This window comes from Anguilla rostrata, unplaced genomic scaffold (genome assembly GCF_018555375.3).
Source record: "Anguilla rostrata isolate EN2019 unplaced genomic scaffold, ASM1855537v3 scaf1056, whole genome shotgun sequence".
Lineage (NCBI taxonomy): Eukaryota > Metazoa > Chordata > Actinopteri > Anguilliformes > Anguillidae > Anguilla > Anguilla rostrata.
In genome coordinates this window covers 21,181-30,722 of record NW_026986398.1, presented here as the reverse complement: position 1 = coordinate 30,722, position 9,542 = coordinate 21,181, and the positions used below count along the sequence as shown (strand labels likewise).

At 41.9% G+C, this 9,542-nt stretch overlaps 1 long non-coding RNA gene across 1 annotated transcript; it reads right to left on the bottom strand.

Annotated features, from left to right (window-relative positions):
• Positions 1-234: 234 nt before the first annotated feature.
• Positions 235-8,606, bottom strand: LOC135247048 (uncharacterized). Its single transcript, XR_010328074.1, has 3 exons — positions 8,460-8,606; positions 3,024-3,169; positions 235-509 (listed from the first exon to the last, which is right to left on the bottom strand). It is a non-coding gene; the product is annotated as an uncharacterized LOC135247048 (long non-coding RNA).
• Positions 8,607-9,542: the final 936 nt, after the last annotated feature.

The window sequence follows — 9,542 nt, the reverse complement described above, 5'->3', positions numbered from 1 at the left end:
CACATGGAGACAGAGCTTCCAGTTAAACTCATCCTCTTACTGCAGCTCTAACTCACAGAACATGGAGACAGAGCTTCCAGTTAAACTCATCCTCTTACTGCAGGTCTAACTCACAGCACATGGAGACAGAGCTTCCAGTTAAACTCATTCTCTTACTGCAGTTCTAACTCACAGCACATGGAGACAGAGCTTCCAGACTGGAACATTCCAGTCTCTCTTACTGCAGCTCTAACTCACAGCACATGGAGACAGAGCTTCCAGTTAAACTCATCCTCTTACTGCAGCTCTAACTCACTGCACATCTGAAAGTGACATAATACCCCCACCTACACGTGAACGATACCAGCCAGATTGAAGTAGAATTAAACAGTAGTGTCAGTATGAACCTGTGTAATTACCTTGAATCAGCTGTGAATTCCCCTTTGAAGTTAATTGGATAATCCATTGAACGATCACTCTTCATAGACAGACAGCTGGGTACAGGTGACCCTGCTCTTTCCTCCTGGACCCTGTGATCAAATCATGGAGACAGAGCTTCCAGTTAAACTCATCCTCTTACTGCAGCTCTAACTCACAGCACATGGAGACAGAGCTTCCAGTTAAACTCATCCTCTTACTGCAGCTCTAACCTACAGCACATGGAGACAGAGCTTCCAGTTAAACTCATCCTCTTACTGCAGCTCTAACCTACAGCACATGGAGACAGAGCTTCCAGTTAAACTCATCCTCTTACTGCAGCTCTAACTCACAGCACATGGAGACAGAGCTTCCAGTTAAACTCATCCTCTTACTGCAGCTCTAACTCACAGCACATGGAGACAGAGCTTCCAGTTAAACTCATCCTCTTACTGCAGCTCTAACTCACAGCACATGGAGACAGAGCTTCAATGTAAACTCATCCTCTTACTGCAGCTCTAACTCACAGCACATGGAGACAGAGCTTCCAGTTAAACTCATCCTCTTACTGCAGCTCTAACTCACAGCACATGGAGACAGAGCTTCCAGTTAAACTCATCCTCTTACTGCAGCTCTAACCACAGCAATGGAGACAGAGCTTCCAGTTAAACTCATTCTTACTGCAGTTCTAACTCACAGCACATGAGACAGGCTCAATTAAACTCCCTCTTACTGCAGCTTAACTACAGCAGATGAACAGAGTTCAGAAACTATTCTTATGCAGTTATACCTACAGCACATGGAACAGAGCTTCAGTAAACTAATCCTCTTACTGCAGCTCTAAACCAGAGCACTGGAGACAGAGCTCAGTAACTCATCCTTTCTGCACCTCTAATCAGACATGGAGACAGAGCTTCCAGTTAAACTCATCCTTACTGCAGCCTAACCTACGCACATGAAGACATTCCCAGTGAACTACACCATTGAGTATTAACTTGCAGTTGAACCTTAATACCTGAACAGGGATTTCCCCCTTTGAAGAATTTGGTATCCTTGACGATCACTCTCATAGCACACACTGGGTACAGGACCCGTTCTTTCCTCCTGACCTGATCAACTCATGGAGACAGAGCTTCCAGTTAAACTCATCCTCTTACTGCAGCTCTAATTCACAGCAGATGGAGACAGAGCTTCCAGTTAAACTCATTCTCTTACTGCAGCTCTAACCTACAGCACATGGAGACAGAGCTTCCAGTGAAACTCATCCTCTTACTGCAGCTCTAACCTACAGCACATGGAGACAGAGCTTCCAGTTAAACTCATCCTCTTACTGCAGCTCTAACTCACAGCACATGGAGACAGAGCATCCAGTAAAACTCATCCACTTACTGCAGCTCTAACTCACAGAACATGGAGACAGAGCTTCCAGTTAAACTCATCCTCTTACTGCAGTTCTAACTCACAGCACATGGAGACAGAGCTTCAATGTAAACTCATCCTCTTACTGCAGCTCTAATCTACAGCACATGGAGATAGAGCTTGCAGTTAAACTCATCCTCTTACTGCAGCTCTAACCTACAGCACGTGGAGACAGAGCTTCCAGTAAAACTCATCCACTTACTGCAGCTCTAACTCACAGCACATAGAGATAGGGTTTCCAGTTAAACTCATCCTCTTACAGCAGTCCTATCCAGAAGAATCAGTTTTACACATTGTATACTGAACCATTTGCGCAGTTTCTCTCTTGTACACACATCAGTGTTAGAAACGAGTGAGCATTGCGCACAGAATGCGCAAAGCAAGTTCTGTCAGGAAACTCAAAAATTGCAGCTGACCAATCGGTCGGCTCCATTAACCTCATACTCGCGCGTTTCCACAATCATCCAATTGCATACACACAACACTCTTCTCTTATCCATCCAATCACAGGCACACATCACCAATGGAGCACCTTTTTAAACCACCAATCAGACCTCTCAGTGCTGCTGCTTGCCTGCGCTGCTTTTGCCTGCTTCACTGCTGCTGCTCAGAACTGCACTCACCCTCCACCACCCCATCATCACCTGTTGTTTGGATCTGCTTCTACATACTGGGGGGTTTACTGGTATTCTTCCTGTTTAGTAGGGGAGATGTATAGTACTCCCTGTTAGACTAAGTTAGTGCGTGCACTAATATCTAAAGCAGATCCATTCCCCGCCAAACCAAAAATATGTATTTACATATCCATGTAAGTATTTTCATACGTGTGTTGTCCTTAACTGCATATAACGTGGCTGCAGTTCGCTCCTTGTTGATTAATTCGCATGAAATATGAAGCCACTCCTGTCCGAGCTGTGAACACACCATAATACATTCACCTACACCTGAATGTGACATAATACACCTAACGACACCTCAATGTGACATAATACACCCACCTACATCGGAAAGTGACATAATACACTCACTGACACCTGAATGTGATTGAATGATCACTCTTCATAGACACACAGCTGGGTACAGGTGACCCTGCTCTTTCTACCTGAACCCGGTGAACAGAACATGGAGACAGAGCTTCCAGTTTAACTTATTCTCTTACTGCAGCTCTAACTCACATCACATTAAATATCTGATTTGTGCATTCATACCTCTTTCTGTTAGTGCTGAGGGTTCCTCCTTTGGTGTCTGGCTCTCCTGAGTGACTCATTTTAGAAACAGCGCCCCCTATCACAGGAGACTGGAACACATCAGACCAGTTTACACCACATGTGGGTTCTATCCCAAACTAGCCAACCTGTAAACACACAAAATGAGAACACACTGAACACACATATATACAACATGTCACAGTGTTGACAGGAAGCAATCAAGAATTTAAATAGGCCCTAAACATGTTCTATACAGCAACTGTATTACATAAATGTAAGTGGTAAACTCTATATTGATTGTACAACTTGATAAATATTTTTTGTTAAGGATTCAATGGAATTCAATGGAATCGGTCAAAATTGCACATTTCTCAGATTATACATTTATTTCCAGAAAATAAGTGTCACAATTATTGCCCCCTCCACCCCTTATTCAGAACTTTGTTCACCCTCCCCTTGCAAGGATAATGGCACTGAGTCTTTATGAATAACGTCTTATAAGACTGGAGAACACATTGGGAGGGATCTTAGACCCTTCCTCCATCCAGATCCTTAATATCTTTTGATCTTTGCTAAAGAACTGTCCTGTTCAATTAAAACTGCAGGTTTCCAATGGAGTTCAAGTCTGGAGACTGTACCCATTGCAAAATGTGGCTTATGTGGTTAATTAATCATTTATTTGTGAATAGTCATGTGTGCTTGAGGTCACTGTTTTGCTGGAAGATCCACTAGTGGCTTTCAGTCTGCTGGCAGAGGCAACCAGGTTTCTGGCTAAAATGTCCTGGTACCTGGGTAGAGTTCATGATGCTGTTGTTTTTAACAAGGGCCCAAGGATCAGTGGAAGCAGAACAGCCCCGTAACATTAAAGATCCACCGCTGTATTTACCAGTATATATGAGGCCTGTTTCTGTATACACATCCCTAAATCAACACCAAACCCATATCCTTTGTATTATATACCGGCCACTTTATTATGTACACCCGCTCATTAATGCAAATAGCCTACTCCACCAAACAGAAATCATGTGGCTACAACTCAATATATAAACTATGCAGACATAGTGAAGATGTTTAGTTTTTTGTTTGAGCAAATATTGTAATGGACAAGATGTGTGATCTAAGTGACTTTGACTGTGGCATGACTGTCAGTGCCAGACGTAGTGGTTCCACCATCACAGAAACAGCTGCCCTCCTGGGATCTTCATGCAATACAGTCTCTAGAGTTTACAAAGAATAGTGCAATGAACAATGTAGTATAATGGGTAAGGAACTAGTCTTATAGCCTAAAGATCACAGGTTTGATTCTAGGGTACAAAACTGCCATTGTATCCTTGAGCAAGGTACTTAACCAGTATTGCTTCAGTATATATTTGACTGTATAAATGGATGCAATGTAAAAGTTATGTAAGTCACTCTGGATAAGAGTGTCTGCTAAATGCCTGTAATGTAATGTAATTGTAGTGTGGAGGACTAAAATAGGGCTGCCACCAGGGGGCGCTGCCCCATTCTGGTACAGTAACTGTTGTCGGGTACCCTTTTGGGCCATGTGAGATCAAGATCAAGCCATAACTGTTTTAATTCTGAAAGGTATGAAGCAGAAATCTCTCCCTCAAAACAGTTTTATACCTTGATTAAGGTTACCCATCCATGTAATTTGTTCATGAAATATGGAAGATAATATGTTTGATGTTCATTATATGTTACTATTTGCGGTCAATGATTGACATAAAGTATGCAGTGTTCATCTTTATTCATGGCACTGGCGTGACTAGTAGCTATTTATTTCGCTATTGAAAATGAACGAAGTGCACAACTAATTTGGTTGTGGATTAAATGTTGATTGTATTTGCTACTACTTAGTGTTTTATTAGCTATATTCTTTCTTTATTTCTTGCCATATGTTCATTAGACTTTAACTACTTATTTTATGCAAACTGAACTAATGTGAAGCATGTGTGCTACGCTAGCTATATGTAGCTGCAGTGTAGTGTAGTTGGCCATGTAACTAATTCAGCCATAACTGTTTTAATTCAGAAAGGCTGGATGTGTGAGACTGTCTGCATGCTGCTGTTTCAACTGCTTCAACTGCCACCAAATAAACAACACTGCTGTGTTTCAACCGCAACACAAACTCTCCCTATACTCCTTTTCTTCCACCAAGACCCACACATAAAACGACACAACGCAGACTTTACGGTCAGGGTTATTCGTGGAAGGGACGAAAAGCATAAGGACACAGTAAAATAGGGTTACACAATGATGTCATCTCATTTAACAGTAGATGAGACAATGTCATTTTGAAAATGCTAGATTTTTGGGTTTGACTGATTACTCCCAGTAAAACATTTACTTTGCATTGCAGGCATTTAGCAGACACTCTAATCCAGGGCGACTTAAACAAGTTTTTATTTTGCATAGTATTTTACATTGCATCCATACAGCTGGATATATACTGAAGCAATACAGGTTGGGTACCTAGCTCAAGGGTACAACGGCAGTGTCCTACCTGGGAATCGAACCTGCGACCTGTAGGTTACAAGACCAGCTCCATACCTATTAGAATGGACAAGATGTGTGATCTAAGTGACTTTGACTGTGCCAGATGGATGGTGCCAGATGTGGTGGTTCTAGCATCACAGAAACAGCTGCCCTCCTGGATTTTCATACAGTCTCTAGAGTTCACAGAGAATGGTGTGATAAACAAAAACCACATTGTTAATGAGAGATCAGAGGGTTAGGGTTAGGGCAGACTAGTTCAAGCTAACAGAAAGGCCACAAATGAAATAGGCTAACAACTATGCTTGGCCAAAGAGCTCTAATGTCATCTCTCCGGACCACAGTAGATGAAAGGAGACAATTTAGATTCTTGAAACTGTTGATTACTCCCAGTAAAACCATTTTTCCTGAAACCATTCCAAATAGTGTTTAGGCATGGAGGTAACATCTAATTTTGGAGCATCTAAGGTAGCAATTAATTGTAGATTTGGAAACTTGGTGATCCCCGATGCAACCAAGTTCTGTAATTCTCCAACTGTGGCCACTGGATTGTTCTTTGCTCCGTGAACCATCTACCTCACTGTGCATGGGGCTAGCACTCTCTACTGGACAGGTTTAACTCTACTCCAGTGGTTTTAAAATTATTAATTTTTGGTCTCACAGTATTAAGTCATATATTTCTTTCTTTGTTTAGTTTTTGACCCATTGCTTTATTTTTGAATGTCAACAACCATTTTTTTCTTCATTTGTGAGTTTGTTGCTTTCGATGAAAAATGGATTTTATAAGTGTGTTGCCTCAGTTTTATACTCCAGAGAAGTAGCAAGCCATGGAAGAGCATGACACTGTTCCTCAGGCCTGAGATCAGCTTAATGTCTTATATACATTCTGGTGTAGATCAGCTTCATGTCAAATATTGGGATGCCAGGTATGCCATCCCGCCAAGTTACACCTTGGCGGGGGCATGCCCCATACCTATACAGCACTGAGAGTTTGGCACTTTTCAGGGTTCCCCACAGAAATAACCACAACAGCCACAGACACTCAGCCCTTAAAAACATTCAATTCTGCACATTCTCACCCCATTTCAGCAGACAGAATTCATAAACAACTTCACATGTCCACACAATAAAGCCCCAAACTAAGGGGATTTTGCGTTTTCTCCTTCTTATTGTTCTTATCCTTCCTATTCTTCTTATTTTTCCTGCTGCCAATCCATTGGACATTTGGGGAGACATGTTAGTGGGACATGTTAGGACGGAGCGTAGCACAGTGGGTAAGGAACTGGGCTTGTAACCGAAAGGTCGTAGGTTAGATTCCCGGATAAGGACACTGCCGTTGTACCCTTGAGCAAAGTACTTAACCGGAATTGCTCCAGTATATATCCAGCTGTATAAATGGATACAATGTAAAAAAAAAAAAAAAATAATAATAATAATAATAATAATAATAAATAAAAAAAATGCTATGTTACAGTTGTGTAAGTCACTCTGGATAAGAGCGTCTGCTAAATGCCTGTAATGTAATGTAACATTTCACCGACACCAGCCAAATCTTCACCTACACGACCCAATCAAGAACTCGCATACACACGCAAAATACCCATACCTTTTTATTCTGAAACATTCCCAGTTTTAACAGTTAGTCTGCTGTGGCCTAGTGGGCAAGGTTACAGTCTTGGGAACGTGGAGTCGTATGTTCAAGCCCAGCTAGGAACACGTTTCTTTAACCTCATTTTACCCTCACTAATAATTGTATACTACTTCTCAATTATTGCTTTTGCACCATATCTAACCTTACATGCCCATTCTGCTAAAAACATATTGTTTCAACTATGCAATTTTCATAATTTCGTCATAATTTCTCTCACACTGTTGTTATTTTCTCATATGCAAAGCCTGCTGGGACATATGCATCTGCTCCTATTCTCCACAATCAAGTTTTCCGGTTCTAGCTTAGCAAAACAGCGAACAGGATTCCCACCTGCAGATAAGCCTATCAAACAGCCTTATAAACCTTACAAACACTAAAAGTGCATCTCGACGAAATAACAGAAAACGGAGCAGGACAGAAGGGTACACAAGTTGCGACCTAGGGAGCTCTAATTCTACGGGCTTGCTGATAATTTTGTCAATCAAGGCTCGCAGGATGGTTGTCAAATCCGTGAGTACATACACTGGGCATATTTCAGCTGCGTTTCTCACACTCACAGCCAGTGTTTTACATATATAGCAAAGTGAAAGTGCTCAACGGTACACGCTCATCAGACTGTACAAATTCACACAAGGATAGCCATAATCCACAACCGTTTCTTAAAGGGTTACTTCGCATTTCTCACTTTCTCATAACAAAGACTTTGCAAAAAGAAATGATATCGCATAAAAAACACGTTTTCAACATATAAAAAAGCCAAGCTAATCACACATACAAGACATACACTATACACATACATGTCTATAACTCATTCATTCAAACTGGCAAAATCTAGGCCTGTCATTAAAAGTATTGATATCAAAATGACGCCAAGTTACTGTACTACAAACGATATAGGCTATCTTGCCTCACCGAAATTACATAAACTGTATTCCAAAGCAATGCTACCCAATGTTTCCTCAACTGATTCAAGTCACTTGGCCCTGTGTGTATAAGCATACACACAAGATATGATCATATCTCACAAGGTAATATTATCACAAACTATTTACAAAATACTGAATTAAACAAAAACTTTAAAAAATATATTTTTAAATGACTTTTGGTCCAAAATGGAATATAAAAAAAGAAGAAGCCAATTGCACCCAGACCGCCATTTTATTGTCAGATTTCTGTTTTGCTGAATTAGGCGTGTTAATGCGATTATACTAGAAGATTCCCGTTCCTCCCCACACCTCTTCACCTTTACTTTATATTCTCTCCATCCCACTCCACAACAGGCTACTTACTCTGTTCTTTTTTCAGTTTTACTCCTTCTTTTACTCCCTTTTCTTTCTCGTCCGTCTTTAAAATGGCATTTGAGTTTGAAACACTCTCAGAGTTGTACTTTTGCACTTTTCACTTTCCAATTGATTATCAGATCGTTTGCATGCTTGTGCTTGTACGGATACTTCGTCGAAATACGCCGAGGAACGCCCACCTGGGGTACAACCTGGGGAACTCAGGAACCCGTACTCCCCCAGGCCACTCCCTGGACACGCCCCTGGGTTAGGGCTCTGGCTCCTGAATAATTTGTGCAGGAGTGGTGTGGCTTTCAGCTGGACTGTATTAAGTTCCCAGAACCCAAACTGTAACGTGCAGTCCGTGAGATTCTGACATGGCGTCAGACGAACCTCACCACAACATTCTATCACTACTGGGTGTGTGTTAATCCTGGAGCGTATTTAGTTTATTTCTGTAGGCTTGTGTACGGTCCAGGACGACATCGCAGATTAAAGCTGCTTTTTAAATGTGATTGTGACATGCCATGACCACCCTGGTAGCGATGTTGCAGCCTTTCCAGGTGCTAACCTGAAGAAGCAACAGACACGTATTGTTTTCAGCCTTACGTCATCGAGCTGTTCTGGTTACACAACAGAGACTGATTTCCTTCTTTGAGTTTTCGTCTCTGCATTTCACTCAACTTCCCAGCATCCTTCCCTACTCAAGCACACTTCCTGGCAGGCTGCGATTGGCTGCCGAGCTCAAGTGTTTTCCACACTGAGCGCAGTGTAGCGGGGCGTCTTGCACAGTATCCGCTGGTCTGACCCCGCCCCTTCTTCTGCCCTCCCTCTCAGATCCTCCTTTTGTCAGACTACTTCTGTGCCTACCTGCGGAGGGAGCACCACCTGGCGAGCACCTCCATAGTCTTCCTGGTCTTTTCGTGGAATTGAAAAATGGCAGTAAAATTGAGTTAAATTACGGCAGTCTGAAAAAGCTAAAGGGACGATTACTAGAATTAACCTGTTATTTTACCCTGACAAAAAGTGTGGAAGGTGATTTCCAGTTTGCTTGTACTGTATCACCAATGTTAATTACGCAGAACTACCGCA